Genomic DNA, 23,806 nt, shown 5'->3' with positions numbered 1-23,806 from the left:
CTTGAGAGAAGGCTTGGCACATAATAGTTGCCTGGGAAATGGTATTATAATCATGAATAAAACACATAGCTACCCCTCCCCCTGCCCCCAGCTTACATCATCCAATTTCATAGCTGTTCAGTGTCTCAGATAGACTCCTCCCATTTCAGTGGCTCAGCAGCCCCCGCGGCCAGTGGCCACCACAGTGGACGGAGCCATCGTAAAACATCCATCACTGTCACACACTCCAGACAGCACTGCGCTGGATGCTCTCAAAGCCACTTGGAGGCTTTGGGGGATTTTATGAGGTACCTAATAGCCAACCAGTTGATCCTTGCAGCACCTGATTACATGTCCAGTCTCCTCAGGAAATACCAGCTCCCTAACATACCAACAAGAATGGGAAATTTACTGTCCACAAGTTAAAAAAAAATCGAATGATACGTTCCAAGGTCCAATTAAATGAATTTCTAGGGCTGGGAATGTGGCCTAGCAGTAGAGTGCTTGCCTAGCATGCATGAAGCCCTAGGTTCAATTCCTCAGTACCACATAAACAAAAAAGCTGGAAGTGAAGCTATGGCTCAAGTGGTAGAGAGCTAGCCTTGAGCAAAAGAAATGAGGTGACAGTGCCTAGGCCTTGAGTTCAAGCACCAGGACTAGCACGTGTGCATGTGTATACACACGCATGCACACACACACACACACACACACACACACACACACAAGAATGTGTGTAGCCTACTGGATTTTTTCTAGTTTTATGCATCAAGTTTCAAAATATGCCCCACAGTTTCAAAATATCAGCACCAATAGCCCCTGCCAGTCCACCAAACAGGAGACACTGGGGGAAGGTTCTAACAGGGAAAAGAGCTGGGGAGAGGATAGCCAGAATGGGGGAAGAGTTGGAGGGCTCCAGGAACTGAAGGAACCTGTTCCTCCCACTGGCCAACCTCTGGCTGATGCTGGAAGGAAGAAAAGGGAGGCCACCTCCCAATAGGGCGATGGGGTAGAAGAGCTGCCACCAAGATGGACAGCTTAGGAATCTCCCTTCCCCTTACCTTCCCACCCCCAGCCCCACATCCACCCTGACCAGGAGCCTGTGGTAATTAGCCTCTTCCAGAAACAAGCAGCACCCCAAGCAGGTGCCACCTAGGACCACAGCGTACAGCAGTGAGTATGGGAGGTAAGCTAGTTGACTAGATGAGGTGTTTGTTCCTGGGCCTAGACCCAGCCTAGAATGCTCACTGGCTCTATCTCAGTTAGAGGAAACAGGGCCTGGGGACCAAGGGAGGAAGGAAATCAAACAAGAAGTATTGCAGCCTCCTGGTGCCATGTAGTAGCCCCGAAGGACAGGGAAGCTGAGAGGAGAAGGAACAGGGGGCCTTGAGCAAGCACAGAAAGAAAGGAAAGGGGATGGGACACTGTGTAGGACCCAGCCAGGCCGGAAGCTAGCCTCAGAGAGTGCCATGGGGGTAATAGGTGAGTCTGTCTACACCTCCTGGGGCTGGAACAACACTTGAACCCCTGCAGCTTCTGGCTGGGCCAGGCACACAGACCACAGGGCACAGAGCAAAATTAAAAACTCTTGTTCACGGCCCTTGTTCACGGTTACAGAATTTCACAACAGCAGAACATTAAATGGAGCGAGAAGGCCTTTCTGAGCACATGAAGCAATTGTGCAGGTGGAGTCATTCTTCTAGACTTCCTCTCTGGCTGCAGGACAGAGGCTGGCTGGTCACTGGTGGCTGCAAGGCTTAATCCAAGGCATACAGGACAGGTGTGTCCATTCCTCTACTTCCCCTTCTTTCTTGGCCTCCCATGCCCAGAAACTTGGCCTCTTCTGCTTGTGCTCTGCCTGGTCTAGTGGCTGGCACCTCCTCTTGCTGTGCCTGGTTTCTGTTTGCCTACCAGTAGCCCTTCCAGAGGAACCACCACAGAAAAAGCCACCAGGGGGGGTGGGTTTATCTATCTCTTCAATCTGCGCTCAAGACTGGCACAGGAGCAGCCTGTTCCCACCAACATGCCCTCCAGGGCCAAAGTCCTTGCCAAGGGCCTGCCCGACATCACCATTATGTCATCCAGCCTTTTTCCTCCCAAGAGAGGCAGGGAACAAAAGGCTCTCAGCGAAGGAGGGGGAGGGGTAGAGTCTACATTTCTCCTGGGTATGTGTGAGTACACACGCACACACACATGTGCACACACACAGAGACCCAACCAGCTGAGATGTCACAAAGCCAAGGAACTCTTGTCCTCACTCCTCAACATAGCATGAGAAGGCAGGTGTGTGGGCTACAGGGCACAGGTGCTGTGGAGAGCGAGCACCGGGGACCCAGGGACCCTGGGCAAAGCTGAGAGAGAGGAATGACGGACATCTACGTGCAAAACACTTGTCTTCCTCCTCCCCCAATTCCAGTTTTGCTTTCCAATGACAACTTCATCTTCTTGAGTGAAGTTTGCCACCCCCCTCCAAGTGGAGGTGTGGCTCAAGTGGTAGAGCGCCAGCCTTGAATGGAGAAAGCTAAGGGGGGAGCACAAAGCTCTTGAGTTCAAGCCCCAGTCCTGGCATTAAAGAAAAAATTCTCCTCCAGCTCTGCACCCATCCTACCTGACCCTCTCCACAGCTGACTGTCGTCTTTTCCCATCCTCCGGGTCTGCCCAGAGCTCGGAGCCCCTCTGGAGACAATGACTGAGGGAGGGAAGAGCCGGGCCCCAGCTTTGTGCGCAGTGACCACACTTTACCATTGTCTCCGCCCCGGGCCATACAATGCTGGCTGGGAGCTAGCTCCAGCTTCAGGGCTAAGGCTTTCCCCGTTAGACAGACACATTCATGAAGCTTTCCTAATACACAGACACTATCCTGAAAACTGGCCCTGCCTGAGAATTTGTATATGGTTATGACAGAAAGTCCCCTCTTGCTGATGGGATCTGCGAGTATCCAGTGCTTCCTGCCCTGCTCCAGAGACACCCAGACAGACAGACCCCAGAAGATAATTGCGTACTTACCAGCTCTTCCAGGCATCCCAGGCCCAGGCCCAGGCCCCTCTGCTGCCTGCCTCTAGCCCTGTCTTCAGTCCACACTCACAGATAGGGAGAGGTTCCCTTTAATACCCACCAGGTCCCTAGTGGGAAACAATCATTAACAGCCACACATGCTGACCGGCCTTAACCCCTTCAGTGCTGGGCTGCCTTAAGTTGGCTGGCGGCCCACGCCGTCCCCTTTGCCCAGCCTAGAGAAAATGGCAACTCTCACCTTGCTGCCACCCCCTGGGTAATGCTGCTGCGCCCGTGTGCGGAGAGCGAGCTCTGTGGTCCCACCCAGGCCGCCCGCCGGATTGGAGCATGTACCCACAACCTGAGGCGTCTGGCTCTGGCATCATGCCCAATTGGATGAGCCCACATTATGAAATATTTGCCAGGCAAGCCAATCGAGGAGCCAGGATCTGGGGGAGGGATGATATTTTTATTTATTCCTGGAGGAGGGAGAACAGACAAAGGTCGTCACAGCATCCCCAGCCCTGGGACAGGAAGCAGTGGGAAGGAACCGACTCTTGTGTCTCCATCGGAGCAGGTACAGAATTGGCAATTTGAGCTCCTAGCTATTTAACAGAGGAGTTCTTCACCTTCAGATCTCCCTGCCCCTCAGGAGTTCGGAGAACAAAACTAGGAATTTTGGCTACAAACGAAGAGGGCAAATGCACTAACAGGCAGTCGCTCGAATCCACACCAACTATGCCACCACAGGTATGCTTTATGTTTTAAAGTTGCAGAAATAATCGTTGAGTCTTTAGAGGATGCAGATGAAAGGTAGGCAGGGATGAGGAGAGACAAACCTCCTCTTCGTCCCTTTAAAAATAGGCAACTGATCTGGGGAAATCTAAATCCAGCATACAAGTATCTTCATGTAAAATGCATGCAAATCTATGCAGATATGTGCAAATGAGCAGCTCCAGGCTTGCCACAGTAAGCCCTAGCCAAGGCGTTCCTAGTTTGAGGAAGAAATCAGGAAGTTTCCAACTCTATCTGAGCATCTCACTAGAGCACAAAGAATGCAGTAAACTTGAATGGATTGAAAACGGACTAGCTATGAAGCAGTACCTGGCTGGGCTACCATCGTCACAACCAGGACAGGACTTACAGAAGGATGCAAGTGGCCTCTCCACACTCACTGTTAACACCCCCTCCTCCTAACTGGGCCTCAAATGAGCTTGGACTGTTCACCTCTTGCCAGCCTGGTTTTAGTAGCTGGCACCTTTTCCTTATCACCATGGTTCCTATTTGCCTATCTGTAGGCCAGCCACTGTGGCTCAGGACCCTAGTTCAAACCTGCCAGGGGGGCCTTATCTTATCTCTCCTGCTGCCTTCCCGGTAGCCTGGTGGCTGGCTTGCCCTCATTTCTTAAAGGGGCTGTGCTGTATTCCAACCTGCTCTTTCTCCAGAACGATCAGAGATGTGGGGTGTTCTGCTGGGCAGGCCACCCTCCCTGTGTCCTCTACTGCTCTGGCTGCTGAGATGAGATTCTGACTTAAAACAGGGCGAGCTGCTCATGTTTTCACATGCTGTTTTATATGCTTATCACGCTAAGCGACACCCTGCACATCAGTGTCACCAGGTTCCTGCTTAGCTAAACTGATTTTTGAAATGAGGGAGGGATCAGCTCAGAATACAAAATCAACACAGAAAAATCAATTGTATTTCTATGCACAAGCAGTAACATGCACACACAATGAAAATTAACCTTAAATCATCACTGTACTACAAAACATTGTTGAGCAAAACTGAATAAAATCTAAAGAAGAGAGGCGCTATTTTCACTGTGTTTCAGTTTCACAGTGTCAGAAGAGTTATTATTAAGGTGTCATTTCTCTTCATAGTTTTCTAGAGATTAACACAAACCCAGTGAAAAATCTCAAAAGGTCCCTTACTTTTTTTTTTTGTTTGTTTGTTTGTGTTGTTTTGGTCAGTCATGGGGCTTGAACTCGGGGCCTGGGCACAGACCTTGAGCTCTTCAGCTCAATGCTAGTGCTCACTTGAACCACAATGCCTCTTTCGGTTTTCTGGTAGTTAATTGGAGATAAGAGTCTCATGGACTTTCCTGCCCAAGTTGGCTTTGAACTGCGATCCTCAGATCTCAGACTCCTGAGTATTATTTGTTTTTGTTTATCTATCTTATTTATTTTTGTACCAATACTGGGACTTGAACTCAGTGCATGGGTACTTTTTTTTTGGCTCAAGGCTAATGCTCTACCACTTGAGCCAGCTTTTTGCTTATTAATTGGAGAAAAGAATCTCATGGGCTTTCCAGCCCAGGGTTGGCTTAGACTCAGTCTCCTGGGTAGCTAGGATTATATCAGGTGTGAGCCACAAATACCTGGCTAATTAAAAAAAACAACAACAACAAAAGAATAAAGGGCAGAAACATGGGTCACATGGTAGAGTTCCTATTTAACAAACATGAGGTCCTGATTTCAAACCTGGGGCAAGAGAAAGAAAGGGAGAATGAGAGAGGGGGGGAGGACGAAGGAGGAGGGAGGAGGAAGAGGAGGAGGAGGAGGAAGAAGGAGAAGAAGGAGGAGAAGGAGGAGGAGGAGGAGGCGGAGAAGAGGAGGAGGAGGAGGAGGAGGAGGAGGAGGAGGAGGAGGAGGAGGAGGAGGAGGAGGAGGAGGAGGAAGAACAACAAGAACAAGAACAAGAACAAGAACAAGAAAGTTGGAGGGTTTAGTTTTTTTGTTTTTTGGCCAGTCCTGGGGCTTGTACTCAGGGCCTGAGCACTGTCCCTGGCTTCTTCTTGCTCAAGGCTAGCACTCTGCCACTTGAGCCACAGCGCCACTTCTGGCTATTTTCTGTATATGTGGTGCTGGGGAATCGAACCCAGGGCCTCATGTATACGAGGCAAGCAGTCTTGCCACTAGGCCATATCCCCAGCCCCGTGTTTAGTTTTTTTTAACTGAGGATTTATTATAAAGCTTTAGTAATCAAGAATACTGGCATAAAGACAGATGCATTAGCCAAATGGAAAAGAGTCTGGGAATAAATGCACACTTCTGTGGTCAATGAGTTGTTCACAAAGATATAAAGGCAGTTTCAACAGGAGGCAGAGCAGTGCTGGAATAACTAGAGACCATATGCCAAGCAAGCAAACCACAGCAAAAAGAACCTTGACTCTATCATTTAAAAAAAGCAACTCAGCCAGGTGCTAGTGGCTCATGCCTGTAATCCTAGCTACTCAGTAGGCTGAGATCTGAGGACTGCAGTCTGAAGCCAGCCCGGCCAGGAAAGTCTGTGAGCCTATTATTATTATCTCCATTAAACTAAATTTTTAAAAAAATGAAGTGGAACTGTGGCTCAGGTGGTAGAACACCAGCCTTGAGCCCTGAGTTCAAGCCCCAGGATCAGGAAAAAAAAAAAAAAGAGCAACTTTGCCAGGAGCGTAGTGGCTCACACTTGTAATCTAGGTATTCAGGAGGCTAAGAAGTGGAGGGTCAAGGTTTGAAGCCAACCTGGACTGAAGAGTCTGGAAGGCACCATCTCCAAATAACCTCATAAAAGCCACGGAGGCTGGAGGTGCAGCTCGAGTGGTAGAGCACCAGCAGTGAGCAAGGAAATTTGAGGGTCCCGAATTCAAGCCCTGGTACTGGAAAACCAACCCACCAAACAAAAACTCAAAGGAAGTCCACAAACCTAAATGTACTATAAATAACAAGAAATACGAGAGAAAAGTTTTAGTGACTTTGGGCTTAGCAAAGATGACACAAAAGGATGGGAGAGAAGGATGCGGCCAAAATATTTACTGCATCCCCTGTGGACCTAGGAAAACAGGGGCGGGCGGGCTGGGAGGATGGGGGAGGAGGAAAGGGGTAACATTGATCAGGCATCTTGCCTGTACTTACAAACTGATTTGAGGAATGCTAACACCTTTGTAAAGCACTTAAAGATGATAAAAATAAAAACCTGTCAATGGACACAAAATACACCAACTATAAGGAAAACTTAATAAAGTGAACTTTACCACAACAACAAAAAATTAAAGCTTTGCTCTTCAAAAGGCTGTGTTGTGGGTTGTCACAGGGATGGGCCCCAGTAATCCCGGCTCCCCAAGAGATCTGGGTAAGAAGAAGTCCAAGACAACACTAAACACCTAAAGCACAAAAGGCTAGCGGAAATGAGGGGTGGCACGACTTAAGCAGCAGTAGTTCACCTGCCTGGCAAGAAGAAAGCCCTGAGTTCAAATACCCATAGCGCTATTTTTTTAAAGATGTGCACAGTGTGACTATATTATATAATACTCTAATAAAACATGCAAATTAATCTACAGTGACAGAAAGCTGATCAGTGGTTTTCTGAGGACAGGTGGAGATTATAGAGGCAGGAACTTGGAAGAGTCATGGAGTTAATTATCTTAATTGTGGTTAGAGAGTCACAAAACACATGGAGTTTTACCCTTTAAATATATGCCATTTGTTGTACATCAATTATACCTCAATAAAGGTATAAAAAGGAAACGGCTTCAGTTGAGACATTAAAACAACTCCTCCTCCCTCCTGGCACATCCACTGGGCTTTTCTTTTGGGGGGGTGGACAGGGTGATGGAGGCAGCGGGTGGGAGGGGCAAGCAGAGACTCCAGCCGTTCCCACAGAGACCCTGCAAAGATCAGCACGGGTTCTCATCGTGGAGGATCTGAAGATGACCTTTATAACCTAAGGGATTATTTGTGTATGACTGAAGAGGCTGGTCCAAGCTTTACAAGCTAAGCACCAGCAGCCCATGCTTGTACTCCTGGCTACTTAGGAGGCTAAGATCTGAGCAACGCAGTTCAAAGTCAGCCCTGACAGACAAATCCCTGAGACTCTTATTTCCAATTAACCAGCAAAAAGCCAGAAGTGGAGGTGTGGCTCAAGTGCTAGAGCACCAGCCTTGAGTGACAAAGCCAAGTGAGAATGTGAGGCTCTGAATTCAAGCCCCAGTACCAGAACAACAACAACAAAAAACCACTTTACAGTTCACCAGCCAGGATCTCATTTGAGTCTCCGACAGGCTAGCAGAAAAGTATTACCACTCTCATCTTGCAAAAACAACTCTAGCTCAAAGAGGGTAAGCGTGGTGACGAAGGTAACGCGCCTTGGAGTCTTTCAACTTGAGTCTAGAGCTCTTTAGTCCTTGGCCAGAGGACCTGCCTCCCAGCAGAGCTGACAGGCTGGCCGTGGCCCTCTGCCCTGGCTGGGTTCCCAGAGCTACGGGAGCCGTAGACCCACATGATGTGCTGGCCCAGCCCTGGGCAGATGCTCTAGGGGCAGCTGGGGACGGCACCCCACGGGCTCCAAGGATGGATGCAGACAGCAGCAGACATAGGTTATAGGTTCAACCAAGAGGAGTGCTGCAAAGGCAACCAGGGCAGGCTGGTAGAGAAGAGAGGATCTGGGGTCTAATTACATCACAGATTTGATGGGAAGAGGGAAAGGCCAGCTGAACTCCACACCCCAGGCGGAAGTCGGGTGGGTGTGGAAGCAGCTGGAAGCCGCTCCTTCCTCTCCTTGTTCTCTCAGTCCTCATCCAGCTTCCCTCCTCCTCCACTCTGGACAGGCACACAAACAGCTGCTGGACGGGAGTGTCCCCTGTCTCTCCCTTGTTCTGGTGGGATGGTGGAGATCCACCCTTACAGGACATATGGGGACAAACTATAAGAGATCCACGAACTCAGCAATCAAGACTCAAGGAATTAATGGCTGGGAATGTGGCTTGGCAGTAGGGTGCTTGCCTCGCATGCATGAAGCTCTGGGTTCCATTCCTCAGCACCACAGAAACAGAAAAAAGTGAAGCTATGGCTTACGTGGTAGAATGCCAGCCTTCTGTGAAAAAGCTTTGTGAGAATGCAAAGCCCTGAGTTCAAGTCTTAATACTAGCACACACAAAATAGAAAAAGATTGAATGCAAGTTTGTGTTCTTCATTGTTTTTATTTTTTCAGTGCTAGGGACCAAACCCTGGGCCTTGCACATGGCAGACAAATGCTCTGTACTGAGCTACCCTGCCAGAAACTTAATACAGATTTTTTAAAATAAAAATTTAAAAATCAATGCAAAAACCATGATGAAAGAAAGAAGGGGGGCTGGGGATATGGCCTAGTGGCAAGAGCGCCTACCTCTTATACATGAAGCCCTCGGTTCGATTCCCCAGCAGCACATATACAGAAAATGGCCAGAAGTGGCGCTGCGGCTCAAGTGGCAGAGTGCTAGCCTTGAGCAAAAAGAAGCCAGGGACAGTGCTCAGGCCCTGAGTCCAAGGCCCAGGACTGACAAAAAAAAAAAGAAAGAAAGTAGGGTCATGAGTCTCAAATTCTCCTCTTGCCTCAGGTTCTGTTATATTGGAATGGGACTGCTATTAATCCTTTATTTAAAACGGTGAAATTGTGCTCTTTATGAAATGTTGGCATTATTTTGAAATTTTCTTTTTCTTTTTGGTCTGAGACTGGAACTCAAGCTCGGTACCTGACGCTTTCACTTACTGGCTGGCGTTCCATCGACTGAGCCACCCACACCTCCAATCCCCTGAATTTTTAAGTGCCATTAAGCTAGTATTTATCTTGATTACTGGACTTCATCACTCTCTTAAATGTTGTGCTGAAGAAGGATGGATGGCTCAGCCATTTTATCTAAGCCAGCCTCACTCAGGAGTGGCTGAGGGTGGCAGACTGAACAAGTTCACAAAGATCCAGAGAGGGTCCTATGTTCTTCAAAAAATTAAAAATCAAAAGTTGGTGCAGGAACAAGAAAGGAAAGCTAAGGCACTCACCCAGACTGAAGGAGAGTAAAGAAACAAGATCCTGAATTTGCACTTAATTCTATTACTAGGGCAAGCAGCTAAGTTTAAATATACACTATACATTAGATAACAGAATCATATCAATGTTAAGTTTCCAGACTTTTGCTAATTGTACTGAGTTACGCAAGAGAATGTCCTCATTTTTAAACAATGATGAGGAAAGATGGTGATAGGGTAACAGCTGTCTGACAGCTGCCTTAACTAGGGTCCCCTTCCAGCCTGTCAGATCGGGAGGGGACAGCAGGAACCTGGGTGGCAGGAGTCTCATCCAGAAGAGCAAGGAGTGACGGGCTGACTGGACATTTTCCTCCTCGAATTCCCGTCACTCCTCCCCCTCCCCAGGAAAACCTGACAACGGGCAAAGAAAGGAGAAGGAAATGAACCCCTCCCCAAGCTACACGACGCCAGTGAATCCTCTGCCCCTGCCAGGCCGGGCCTCTGAGACAGGTCCTGAGGTGTGCTCCTACAGAGGAAGAGCCTGGCGGTCAGGGAGTAGCCCTTGGCTGCCACTGAGAAGTAAGAGGGCTGGCACTGGAGACCAGGACCCAGTCCAAAGCCAGCTCTTCCCACTGCTGTTGTGCAACATGAAATTCTCTCTGCATGCATCAGCCTACTGGCTAATCCTTCCACTCAGTCGAAAACGTGTCATTGTTATTTATTTTTGGTGCTGGTACTGTGGCTTGAACTTGGGGCTTGAGCACTGTCCATTTGCACCATAGCTTACTTCCAGCTTTTTTAGTGATTAATTGGAGATATAAGAGTCTCATGAACTGTCCTACCACCCAGGCTGGCTTTGAACCGTGATCCTCAGAGTTCAGCTTCCTGAGCAGCTGGGATCACAGGCGTGAACCATCAGCACTTGGTTTACAGCAGTCCTGAGATCTGAGCTCTAGAAGTTAGACTGCTTTGCTTCCAAGCCTAGTACCACCAGGGTCTACCCGAGGGTCTTGGTGTCGCGATTTCCCCTCTGTGGTTTCATCTGTAAAGAAGGGATGATATAAAAGATCTACCTCCTGGATTTGTCACAGGGTTAAATGAGATAACACCAGTAGAGAATATAACAAAGTTGCTAGCACTTAATAAATGCTCAATAAATGTCATTAATGGTTATTAGCTGCCTGTCTCTGCCTTGAACAGCTCATCCCTGAGGGACAATGGCTCCATTTTGACTATTATGCCCTCAAACAATACAGCCCTTTAGAAGTTCATCACATAAAGATGCATGTTTAATAACTGTCTCTAAGAAATCCACTCCCAAAGGGTACTTGGAGATTTCCTAAATCCAATTTATGATGCCTTCCGACCAGGCCCCACCTCAGATCAGGAAATTCTTTAGGCCTTCTCCCTAGGGGCCAGAATAATCAACACCCGAGACTATCAAAGGGGAGAGAGGTCTGCACCTACCTAGGACCTTTTGAATTGGAAGGGGGACTTTTTTTCCCCTTCAGTGTCCTATCTTACTTGGAAGTTGAAAAGTTAGTCAACTCTAAGATCAACGGCTGTGTCACAAGTTCTAGTGCTTAAATGGATACACTTAGGTGTATAGAATAATAGGAATTCTTGTTCACTGTGGCTGCCAGAGATGTGGGGTGTGTGTGTGAGAGAGAGAGAGAGAGACAGACAGACAGACAGACAGACAGAACCACATTGCTCTTAAATGAGAGGACCCACAGGCCCGTGGGATTCCATTCTCTGTCACACTGGCTTGGAGTCCCCTGGCACAGTGCATGAGCAGGAAAATGATCCTATGGATCATGCGTCTAGAAGTTGGAAGTACCAGGGCAGGGTAGCAAAGGTCAAGCGGCAGTCCTATTTGGCCAGGATGATCCTTCTGTAACAGAGGCAGAGCAGAGCAGGCAATTTTGTAACCATAAACAGCCACTCAGAACGCTCAAAACCACACGCAGGCATGTGTGTGGATGAGGGTGAATTCAGCCACTGGCTGGGGTCGGCACGAGGGGAGGAAAGGGATGTGCCTACGGAAGAGGAGGGGCAGGCAGGCGTGTGCCAGCGCACATGGGTACAAGGGCAGATCCAGGCTTCGTGGAACCTCCAACGTATACAATCTGGAGCTGTAAGAAAGACTGCAAATAGAAATGTGTGTGTTACATGGGGTCTTGGAGAGGCCTGGATGCGAAGCCACATAAACCTTGGACTCGGTGTGCATGTTTCTGTCAGCTAGCATCCTCACGCATGGTTTCGGTGAGTCTTCTCATCTCTGCCTCGACACTATTTTTCTGTCCTCTCACACGCGCTTTTGCCTGACCTGGTTTTCTTTCATGGCAAAGGGCATGAGTGAGAATCCCCACACCTTGGATTCAGTTCCTCTACCTCCTGGGTGCTTCTCCAGTGCTCTCTCCCCAGCACCACCAGGCTCAAGCCTTTCCCCACTGCATGTATTGGGTGCAAGCAGCCATCTTCCCCGAAGGGCATGGCGAGGCCCCTTCCAGATGCCAGAAAGGGGGAAACCGCGGCTCCCCCCACTGCCTGGCCCCTTGCATTCCAGCCCTGCGCCCAGAGTTTGACCTTCTCTGCGGCTGCCTGCAGATGTGTTCTGTGTTACAGAAATAGCCCAGCCCAGCCAGGGCCTCCTCCCCTCACTCAGAGCACCCCACCCCACGCCCTGGCTTCAGGAGCCAGGCAGGATGCGAGGGAAGGTTCTGCGGCACCCTCCCACAGCCCGCACACAGCCAGCGCCAAATGCGCCTGCTGCCTCCCACCAGCCCCGCCCTCAGCTTCTGCTCATCTGCACTCGGGATGGACAGAGGTGAGGGGTTCAGAGAGGGAGATGGGGAGGGGCACTGGAGCAAAGGGGCTCAGCGCTGGGGAAGCTTTTCCAGTGTGACCCCAGGAAAGTGGGGGTCAGTCCAGGCAAGCTAGTACCACCCGCAGAGATGCCTCCAGATTCCTCCCTCCCACCCAGAGAGAAGGGAAATGAACTTAGAGACAGAGTAAAGACTAAAGTGGCAAATGTCACTAACACATCCCTCTTCCTAAAAATGTCTCCCTGCTCTAATATCACTTGTCTGAGAGGCGCCATTTAACCCTTAAGCACAGCTTTGTGATAGATAAAACACTTTTTGTCTAAATATAAATTGTCTTCTCTCACTCGTTAGAAAACTCTCAGAACAAAAACTGATCTTCTTTCAGTTTCCCTCTTTCCAACAAGAACTTCCACCATGGCTAAGCCTGGAGCTGAGCACACAGGTAGGAAGGGCGGAGATCCCTGCCCTTGGGAGAACTGGCAGCTGATGGGCTCTGCTTCCCCTGGCTCACCTGAAAAAGAACTGCTTAGCTCCCTGGTCAGGCTGGACAAGGAAGACCAATGGCCAGAGAGCCAGATCACCTGAACAGGCACCTGCTCTGCTCTGACAAGCGGTGGGAGCAGGGACAGATTGGTCAATCTCTTTATGAGGATCACAGATTCAATGACTTAATACATGCTGGTCACAGACATAATGGGCATCCTCATCTCAGCCGCTCAGCTCTGGGGCTGCCAGAAACACAGGAAAGGAAATTCAGCCCCTCTATATTCCTAATATTCCTAATTGTGAGTTTATTGTTGAAGATCAATAAGGACTTGGGACTCTTCCCAGTCTGTAAGGTTCGTTAGTAAAGGAAAGAGAAAAAAGATGGCGCCTTGGCCTGGGACCCTTTGCTGCCAGGCCTTTCCTGTGGCCCACAGTTGGCTCTGGTTCCATGGTGCTTGCATTGGGAAAGAGAAATCTAGAAGATTTCTGCCATCTCTGCAGGTAGTCAAACACTTATTTTTTCTCTTCCCTGGGTTTTCTTCTGATAAAGGGCCTTAGCTAGCTAGTCAGAAATGCTTCTAACTTCCATAGACCCTGGCCCAAATCCCTATTTTCTCTTACAGAAATAACTCCCTATTTACCTAAACAAGATGGCCCTGGGGCCGCGATGCAAGGAGGGACAATGGATGGATTCAATTACATTATGAAAGACTGAATTTAGAAACAGTGGTGTGCTTTCCAACTGTGAGCTGTCCCTGGTGTCTGATGGAACAATACCATCTGTTAGAAAGGATTTTACTGAAAGGATACAGTTTTACCAGTAACCCCCCCCCCCCGCCCTGCTACGGGGTGGGCATAACACATGCCCTCTGCCCTGGGCTCCTTCAGTGATCATGACATGCTACCTACCAAGTCTCACGGTCTGGCAGGGTAGGAAACACTCAGCAAGAGAACTCGGGTGTATGTAAGTTACCCAAGCCCGAGCCCTTTAGGCTTGGAATCTAGCCCCTTTTTAGACCCTACCCCAACACCCAGTGGCCACAGGAATCGTCTTGTTCATAAAACGTGATACCACTGTTTTGAGGACCTGGGGCAGCCACCTGATCTCAGCTCAGCCCCAATCCCCAGGTGTGATAAGCAGGACAGAGAGAAAGAGAGAGAGAGAGGGAGAGGGGGAGAGAGAGAGAGAGAGAGAGAGAGAGAGAGAGAGAGAGAGAGAGAGAGAGAGAGAGAGAGAGAGAGACTTCTCCAGGACACCTAACAGTAACATGTACACACCCTGTCAACCCCAGAAGCTGCCCACGCTGAAAGGCTTCTCTGCAGTAAGGGATGGGGTGAGGGGTGGGGAGAAGGGGTGGAGGGAGTCAGCCCTCAAGTTAACAACGGCCAGACCTGTGGCCCCATCTTGGTTTGAGTTCATCCCTGGAGTCTAGTCATTTTTCAGACCTTGACCTCCAAGCTCCCTATGATTAAATCTCCTTTGGTGAAGTAAGCTATTTGTGAGCAGTTTCGGTAACTTATACCTAGAAATCCCAACTAATACCAGGAATGGGTCCAGCATGGGAGAGCCACTATGAGGCTGGGAAGAGGAGGAAACGGGAAGAAACAGGAGGAAGAAGGAAAGGGAACAGTAGTGCTGGCAGGCCTTAGCTGGCCCACAGATCACCCCAGCAGAGAACAAGGATGACCGTGGAGGCCAGTGAGAGCTCTAGATGCTTAAGACAGAGGTGGGTGGGCTAGAAAGGTGAACCGAGATTCCTGAGGAAGGTGGTGGGCAGACACTGCTGACCAAAGGACTCAGGGAGCTCTGAAGTGGTAGCTGGCAAGTGAGCACAGTTTTGAGACATCGTCTCAGAGGACAGCCATTACTGAGGACAGAAAAAGCATTCTATCATCTCTCCTGTATGTTCCAGAGCACTGCTGCCTTACTGCCTCAAACACCTCGGGCTAAGACTACCTTGGGTACCAATTCCAAGAATTAATGGTCCCTTTAAGATGACCTGTCGGGATGGTAATGTGGCTTAGTGGTAGAGTGCTTGCCTCACATGCATGAAGCCCTGGGTTTGATTCCTCAGCGCCACATATGTAGAAAAAGCCAGAAGTGGTGCTGTGGATCAAGTGGTAGATTTCTAGCCTTGAGCAAAAAGAAGCCAGGGACAGTGCTCAGGCCCCGAGTTCAAGCCCCAGGAAGACTGGCCAAAAAAAAAAAAAAAAAAGATGACCTCCCCCCCTCCCCGCCCCCGCCATTTCTAGTTGGCTGGAACAGATGTTCCTTGTTTCTATGGCAACTAACTTACCACCCTTCCTAATGGTATCTTCTCAGTGAAGGACAGAGCCCAGACCACACCTCCTCAGATCAGCTGACCCTTACAATGCATAGAGTTAGCTGACAGCAGGCTCCTTGCCACCAAGAGGCACTGTGGGCACATAAAACTGCACCCTCAGAATCCCCCGGGAGAGGATCCAGAGCTCGCAGTCACCCTCTGACGCACTTACCTACATGCCACTGCCCTGACAACAGACCAATGTCTATCATCCCAATGTAGTGTTAAAAGCATGGGGTGTCTTCAGCAGATTGAATTAGCACTTCCTTTGACCATCTTTCCACATCACTAATGAATACCAGTGAGACCCCCTAATTGAATTTCCCATTTCAAGCTGAGCATTACTCTTGCTTATCTGGGGATCACGGTCCTTGCAGGCCGTCCTCTCCAGACAGTCCCTTCCTTCCCCAGGCAGGACTTTCCCAGGCGTGGGGGGAAGCAGGAAGCACTGCGCATTCCATTAGCTCTGCACAGGCTGCTTCCACCACAGAAGAAGCTTCTCTTACTCAATCCAACTTGACCCTGTTTGTCCTTGGCTTCGCAGCCCCTACAAACCCTACTGGAGTCTTCCCACAAGCCACAGAAGAACTGAACTTTAGCTTCCTCTCTTCCAAGCTTTTAGCTTTCTTTGCTATCAAAAGTCAATGTATTAATAAGAAGCAGTCAATAAATGATCCCTACCAAATGAGCAGAAAGGAAAAAAAAAAAGATCAATAGATTTTTCCGAGTGCCAGTGGCTTACACCTATAATCAACTGTTCAGGAGGCTGGGATCTGAGGATTGAGGTTTGAAGACAGACTTGGCAGAAAAGTCCAAGAGACTTATCTCCAGTCAACTAGCAAAAAGTCAGAAGAGGAGCTACGGCTCAACTAGTAGAAGGTCAGCCTTAAGTGAAAAAGCTAAAAGACAGGACCTAGATCCTGAGTTCCCAGTACCCCTCACCCCACACAAGTGGGCAGAAAGCGCCTCCCTAATCAGGGAAGATGCCAAATTAGAGCTGCTGCCTCTGTCTTCTGTGTTCCTTCTCTCATTTCTAAACAGGCCAGCTTCCATACCTGGAAGATGCCTAGCTCTGAGGGCAGATAAACCTGGACCAGAATCACAGTGAAGCCCAGTGGTATTAGGCAAGTTCCGAGTATGAGCGGACTAACTCCAACCTTAGAAGACAGCATGAGGCCACAGAGAACTACAATACTTCCACAGCATTCCCAAATCCACAACATCTGACAACAAAGTGTTTTTCCTGAATCAACTGGCAGCAAACTCTAACCAGGCTTGCACCTTGTGGCAGCTAAATGTGACCTGACCTAGCATGAGACTCTTTATTTATCCCACTTGTGTGACTCTTTAGATAAGTCTTGCTGTAACCATATAAAACTGTTTGATTATGGATCTGCTCCAGAACCCGCTGGAGGCTTTATGCAATACACAGTATGTACCATGTTACGGTTGGAAAATCCACGGGCCCCCGCAGTTTCAGATAATAAAGTGTGAAAGTACAGAATCATTTCTCTGGCCTGCCAAGGCAAGGATTTCAGGTCAGTCACCAGAGTGAGTTAGCTAGAGTTGCTGACAGTCATTCACAGCCCACGTCTCATCACCAACCTGGAGAGGGTCTCTGGGTTCCTGCAGCCTGGAGCTGGCTCCCTGATATGCAAGTTGGCATGGGGCAGAGAAGAGGATCCAAAGACCGGCCCAGCCTGCTCCCTCTCTAGCGCGAGCAGAACTGGCAGAGGCAAGGGGATGTTGTTATTTGGTTGGACTTCAGGTATAGACATGCCTGAAGATTCCAACCATGCCTCCCAACTCCCCACCTCATTGGGCTTCTAGCCCTCTCGCCACCCTACCACCACCCCCCCCAGCCTCATTTGCATTGCCTACTCCCCAGAGACACTCCCAAAGGAAGACATGACCCGGCCCTGGGGGAGCACCAAGAGGGGTGCAGAGTTTGTAGAGCCTTGGATGAAAGGAAGGAGACGATTCTGAATGTGAAGAAGATAGGGCACCCTGAGGGTAATGGGGGGGGGGGTATATCTAACATACAGTGGGGAACAGGTTTGACATGTTTCTTTGAATGACATCTCACGCATTTCAAGTGGGAATCCAGCCCTGGTCAGTAACAGTGAGCTACGTTGGGCAATTCCTCTTCTCAGATCCCTGAGTTCTAGTCAAACATCTTAGGGCCTTATTGCTACCAAATCAGCCTTGCCTGACTCACGGTCATCCAAGTGGCTTCTCAGTTTTGACCCTGGATCTGCAGAACATCTAGCTTCACTTTGTTTTCAAGAGACCTAGGATTGGCGGACAAGAGACTTGCCATCCTAACAGGCAGTAGACTCTCCTCTTGGAAGGCAGGTCTTAGCCGCCCCACTGTCCTTCACATGGAGAACTGAAGTGACAATCTAACTCACACTCAGTTCTCTCCTGGGTCACATGATACACGTGGGGAGAGGAACTGAGTTGCCCAGGGCCACAAAACAAGTTAGAACAAAGCTTGCCCTGGAGTCCAGGCACTGCCTCCCATGACAAAGATGGGATATCTCTGTCACATCTTTGTTGACCTTTGGGTCCAGAAAAAGCTATGCCAAATGCTTAATGCTTTCTGCCTTCCTAGCTCAAACAACTCAGAAGAAAATCTACCATCTAAAGACTTAGCTGGATTCTCTGGCTCTGTATCCCAGACCTATCCAAAGTTAGGACAAAAACCTCATCAAAGCCTTCTTGCAGAAGGCCATCACTGGACATGAGCAGAAATGGGCTAAATGAACCACTGTCTGAAACCTGCCCCAAACCTTGGTGGGACCATCAGGTGGATGAAAGAGGCGTCTACCTCATAGAAGCCCCTCCGGTGAGGAGCTCTTCAATGTGCTCTTCCTGGATCCTTTCGTATTTTATGTTTCCCTTGGCTAATTGGAACAGGTCTGTGGGGTTGTCATCAGTCTAAGGCTTGCTAGATCAGTCTTCCTGAGAACCACCTCCTGTACTCACTCAGTACTACCCCAAAACCTGGGGATGAGGGAATCCCAGGCAGCTGGATTTGACTGTCCAGTTCGGAGCTCCATGTCCCTTTGACTAGCTTCTAGTGACCTACTTCTCTCTACCCCAGGAAAAGCCCAAGGTCTGCCACTCATTCCTCTCAATTTAACAACCTTCCTAAGATAGGAACCTCCACTGCTTCCTTGATTAGTTGAGTTCCTGTTTAAGAATATGAACATCTGGTGGGAAAAATCGGAAAATTTTCTTCTAGAAAGAAGATCCTGTGTTTCAGGAAAAAAAAAAAAGAGGGGGAAAGTCTAGGATGAACCTCAAAAAAGAGCATCTAGTTCCTTTCCTGGGGGGTTAGTTCCAAACTAAGTTTTCCCTCAGAGTTCCTGCTCACACAAGTCTGCACACATGTACACGCTGACCACACAGCTGGCAGCTGCGAATCAGTCTGGGGAATCCCACAAATGTGTTGTGATTTGAGGCCTGGATTCTCAGAAGGGAGACAACTCAGCCACTCTGCTACCTCCTGGACTCCCAGTGTAGACAACGCCAGTCTACAGCCTTCAGAGCTCAAGGACGCCCAACACTTCAACGCCTGATACCAAGATTTTTTCCACTGCCCTTGTCTCTTGACCACCAAGTGAGCGAGAGGTATTTCAGAATGATTAATACTGGACACCAAGACCTCAAATGTAAAAATGCAGTTGACAAATCCTCTTTGTCTTTTCCAAGGACAGAAGATGGCTTAGATCATTTCCAGAAGATGCCTGTGGGCCCAGGAAGTGCAAAGCTTAATACCATAATCCCACAGAGAAAGGCAAGTCTCTGGTTGTCCTCATTCAGGACAGGAAGCAGAGGGGGACATTCCTCAGCCAGTGGCCTTGTTCTGGAGGTAGGGGCCTCTCAGAGCTTAGGAATGAGGAAGCCAAGACTTCATGCCAGGTTATCATGTTGGAAGGACCCACCAGGAGAGAGGAATGGTAACAAGATCAGAATATAAGTTTTCAGGAATCTGCCCAAAAGAGGCCTTATCAGAGGGTCTGTTTGGAGAAGACCCTTAAGGCAAAATTCTTGGATTTTCATAGACCAGTGAAACTTAAAAAAAAAAAGAAAAGAAGGAAATTTGAGGAACCAACACAAAGTTGCCAATTTTTAATTTTGCCAAATAGGGACATTATAAAAAGCCCAACTACCATCTCTTTTCATCATCAGCTCATGAAAAAAACCCAGCAAGCCATAATCTCAAACTCACATCTCCTGTTAGCAAAAGATGTCCTTTAAACAGAATGGAATACATTCTGCTTTGTGAACAGCACCTTTCTCCTCCTTTTCTCATTTCTCCTCAGTTTCTGTCAAAACTCCTGTTACAGCCCAAAATTGTGACTCATAGGCCAAATGACCTCTGTATATCTACTTCAACTCGAGTCTAAAAATTAAGAGAAAGACCCTAAAGTTTGGGAGTTTCAAATCTACTTCCCCTGGACTGGAGAGGGAAGTGAACAAGCACACCAGCTCTGTTTATGTAAAGGCACTGGGCCAATTACAAAGCACCAAACAAATGTTTGGTGTTCAGTGAGTGATGAGCACCTTCCTCCTCTCAAGTTTCTAAAAGCCTTTGGATTTTACTGTCCTCTTACCTGTCCAAGTAATTCAAGGAGATCAAGGCAACATCAGCTTGCACCTGTAATCCTATCTGCTTTGGAGGCTGAGAATGAGGATCATAGTTCAAGGTCAGCCCAGGCAGTGAGACTCCCTTTTCAACTTGTAACTAGGCACAGTGGCACACATCTGTCGTCCCAAACTATGTGATATGAGGTTAGAAGGATTGCAGTTCCAGGCCACGCCAAGTAAAAAGTCCACGAGACTCCACGTGCACAGGAGGGAAGCTGGACATGGTGGCACACATCTGTGATCCCAGAAACACAGGAAAGCTTTAGCAGGCCAAGCACAGCCCAGCACACACAGGGAAGCTCTAGCAGGCCAATGCAGCTCAGGCACTTCCTTGACCAGGAGGAAAATAAGATCCTCTCCTGAAAACAACCAGTGAAAAACAGGTTTGGAGGAATGGCTCAGTGGTATCAAGTGCGAAGCCCTGAGTCCAAACCCCTAGGCATGCCAAAATTAATTAGAATGCAGGGAAAAGAAAAAGGACAATTTCCCCCAAGTCATACATTTTATAAAAGGTAAAATAGGCTTTGGAGGAGTGGTAGAAACCATGACGCCAGCAAAGTCACAGATGTGGCCCCATGATGCTGTTCCACTGCACAATTAGGAGCCCAGAGAGGACCGACTCCGTCCCAGGAAGCTCTTTGCCATTCCTGCCTTCTGCAGATTACTTCTTTCTCATTATGAAGTGGATGACTAGGTAGCGGGGTGTACTGAGTCATAGGGGAGAAGGAAGTACACCCAGTCCCAAAGCTGGCACACTGGGTTAAGAGTTGGATCTTGATTGCATTCCTTTGCCCATCTGCTAACAGCAGCCGCATCTCTCAGCTCCGGTTTCCTCCTTGGTGGTGTAGCGATAGTCTCTCCCTGTTTTCCTTATAGGACTACAGTTGGACTGTAAGACTCACATAAGAAAAGCCATTCATCTCCACTCTAAATGCTCTCTATCCAGTGTATGGCACAGTACCTCGGAGAGCAGAGAAGGACCGAGTCACCTGCTGCTCTGAGCAGGGACAGGAGCACCCGCATGACAACACACTGGGTCTGGGCAGAAAAGCCTGCCACACTGAACAAAAGAAGCCAGTGAAGCCGGGCATTGGTGGCTTACGCTCGTAATCCAAGCTACTCAGGAGGCTGAGATCCTAGGGCTGTGGTTTGAAACCAGCCTGGGCAGAAAAGTCCTTGAGACTCTTATCTCCAATTAGCCAGTAAAAAGCCAAACATGGAGCTGTGGCTCAAGTGGAAGTGTACCAGCCTTGAGCAGAAAAGGCTAAGGGAAAGAACAAGGCCCTGAGTTCAAACGCCAGTACCCTCCCTGCAAACACAAACACATATGCACTTTGGGGGGGGGGCAGAAATTACTGTCTGTTGGCCAAAATTAAACACAGTACCATCTACTTAATAGACAACCATGCTGCAAATTCTATTTGGAAGTAGATGGTGACATAAATTCTTTTATTTTTTTTTTGCCAGTCCTTGGACTTGAACTCAGGGCCTGAGCACTGTCCCTGGTTTCTTTTTGTTCAGGGCTAGCACTTGAATCACAGTGCCACATCTGGCTTTTTATCTGTTTATGTGGTGCTGAGAAATCGAACCCAGAACTTCATGTATGTGAGGCAAGCACTGTACCACTAGGCCATATTCCCAGCCCGACATAAAAATTCTTTAATGCTTATACTTCCAAAATTAACCAGACCATGCAACCCATTAATGACACTGCCTAACAAACAGCTATGTGATTGTCTGCTAAATTCAATGGCCAGTGGCACTGTCTGATTCCTTGTGCTCAAATGTGCTTTTGCTGCCTCTCGGACACCAATCCCCTTACATCCAGAAGTCAGCTGGTGAGGATTACATCTCTGCAAGATCTCCTGGCTGGCTGCAACTTTGGAACGCATTAGAGTTTAGACTCAGCTCCCTCACCTCATTCCTTTGCAACCACTCCTGGTTCAACCTCTACTTCACTCCAGGACACTCCTTTTTTGATGTCTATCTCGCCGCCCCTAATCTGCCTTTCCAAACCCACCTCTAGCCTCTTGCTGAGTCCCATTCATCTTGGCCCACCCACCATTCCTGCCCCTCCTGCCTCCCCGCCTGTGCTGCCCACAGGCCCAGCCACTGCTCAAATGGGTCTTGGCAGCGAGGCCAGGCTGCCCGCCCACAGCCCCTGCATGGGGCTGTTCTCTGATCTCTGCTCCTTGCCACTGATAACACAGGCCCAGGGAAGACAGTGGCACGCGGCCAGCCTTACTCACCCACCACCCCCAGTGGCCTCCCCACCCAGATCTCTGCTTTCAGGCAGAGTGCCAGCCCCACACATGCGCCCACGGCAGTGGCTTCCCTCCCGCCCCCTCAGAGACACTGGGAAGAAAGTGCCCCTGGCGCTTCCCTCTCAGCTTTGATCCCTTAGGCTTGCACAAGCTAATTACACCTGGAGACCGAGACTGGTTAGCCTGATGGAGTACCCCCAAACACCCAGGTCTTGCCCCAAGGGCATGAGTCCTCTGGATGCACAGTTCCAGAACAACCCACCTCTCTAGTTCCCTCTACAGCCTCCTCCTCCCAAGCGGGGGAGTATTCACATTCCATTCCAAAAATTAGAATCTCTCCTGTTTTGATAGGAGACCCCAAGGAAAATGAACTTTCATTTCTACCCTAACTATGAACAGAAGTGCTCCCCCGCCCCGCCCTCCCTCTCTCCTTTCACGGTGACGCACTGCCCTAAGCCCCTAGGCACGATCCCCAGTAGCCCTGATTTTACCTGTCAGGCGGAAGGTCACGCTGCTAACTGGGAAGCTGCTGCTGCGGGTGGTGGCTGTAGTTACCAGGAGGAAGGGGCCAGGGTGAGGGCCGTGCGTGCGAGCCAGAGTTTCCCGTCTTCCAGGGAGCCTCCGGCCCAGCATCAGCTCTCTCCCTGCTCCTGCGCTGACTGAAACACCAGGGCAAGTCTCCCAGTGAAGCTGGGTCTGAAATCTGAAACTGCAGGTTGGCTGAGTCCTACATAAACACTCACACCCCCAGTTCCTCAGGCTGATGGCTCGATGCCCTTGCCTTCCCCTTGCTCCCCACCCACCATCTCCCTCACCCGGTTCTTCCTAACACCAGACGGCCCCCTAGCTGTGGCAGTTCCCAACGGCCCAGCTCACAGGCGGCAGCGCAGAGCTCGCAGGCACTGGGAAGCAGGGCCAGGTGCAGTCCACTGCCCTTCCAGCCTTAACGCCACCCCCAGCTCAAGACCAGGTGCTTTCAAAGACCAGGCGATGGGCAGGCGATGGGCAGGCTCCCAGTGGCTTCAGAGCAGTCATTTTTTGAATCTTATTCCCAATAAAGGAAAAATATTCTTTTAAGGATCTGATCCCAGAAAACTGGGTCTGACCAGCACAGCTTGCTGAAGATGCCTTCCTCTCTCCTCCTCCTTTCCTCTATGTTTCTACCCTGGACCAGAAAAGACAGGAGCAGGCATAGTGACAGAAGCAGAGGTCAGGGAGACAGGGCAGCTCCTAACCAGCCTGGGCATCCTGGCTGGTAAAATGGAAACAGGTAGCTTTAAGTCAGATGGAGCTGGGCGCTGGCAGCTCACGCTTATGATCCTAGCTACTTAGGAGGCAAGACCTAAGGATCATGATTCAAAGCCAATCTGAGCAGAATAGTCCATAGCCTCTTACCTCCAATTAGCCAGCAAAATGCTGGGCTAGAGATGAGACTTAAGTGGAAAGGGCTATGAGCAAAAAAGCCAACCAAAAGTGTGAGACCTCAAGTTCAAGCCCCAGTACCAGCACACATACAA

The 23,806-nt window shown here is 49.2% G+C and overlaps 1 protein-coding gene and 1 long non-coding RNA gene across 2 annotated transcripts in view; one reads left to right on the top strand and one right to left on the bottom strand.

Moving 5' to 3' along the window:
• Positions 1-23,806, bottom strand: part of Plekha6 (pleckstrin homology domain containing A6) — a 136,837-nt gene that overhangs the window by 50,510 nt on the left and 62,521 nt on the right.
• Positions 1-23,806, top strand: part of LOC125359419 — a 56,849-nt gene that overhangs the window by 8,592 nt on the left and 24,451 nt on the right. The window contains exon 2 of the long non-coding RNA XR_007212551.1: positions 15,747-15,749. This is a non-coding gene — a long non-coding RNA (uncharacterized LOC125359419). The remainder of the gene's footprint in view (positions 1-15,746; positions 15,750-23,806) is intronic.

The sequence above is a fragment of the Perognathus longimembris genome, chromosome 11 (genome assembly GCF_023159225.1).
Source record: "Perognathus longimembris pacificus isolate PPM17 chromosome 11, ASM2315922v1, whole genome shotgun sequence".
NCBI classification, from domain to species: domain Eukaryota; kingdom Metazoa; phylum Chordata; class Mammalia; order Rodentia; family Heteromyidae; genus Perognathus; species Perognathus longimembris.
The sequence above is the reverse complement of the archived record's forward strand: the minus strand, read 5'-3'. Positions and strand labels throughout refer to the sequence as shown.